Below are 253 nucleotides of genomic sequence, written 5' to 3' on the forward strand. Positions count from 1 at the left end.
GGGAGGGCCTGGGAAGCAGCTGGAGCTGCCCGAGGGGTGGCCTGGCGGGGGGCTCCCGGCGTCTGTGCATCCCAGTGCCAGCTCCTGGGGGGCGGGGCACGGGCGGGCAAGCAGAGGACACCAAGCTGCGTGGTGCAGTTGACACACCCGAGGGACAGGATACCATCCCAAGGAACCTCATCAGGCTTGAGAGCTGGACCTGTGCAACCCTCATGAAGCTCAACAAGGCCAAGTGCAAGGTCCTGCAACTGGT

The sequence above is a fragment of the Buceros rhinoceros genome, unplaced genomic scaffold (genome assembly GCF_000710305.1).
Source record: "Buceros rhinoceros silvestris isolate BGI_N320 unplaced genomic scaffold, ASM71030v1 scaffold3618, whole genome shotgun sequence".
Lineage (NCBI taxonomy): Eukaryota > Metazoa > Chordata > Aves > Bucerotiformes > Bucerotidae > Buceros > Buceros rhinoceros.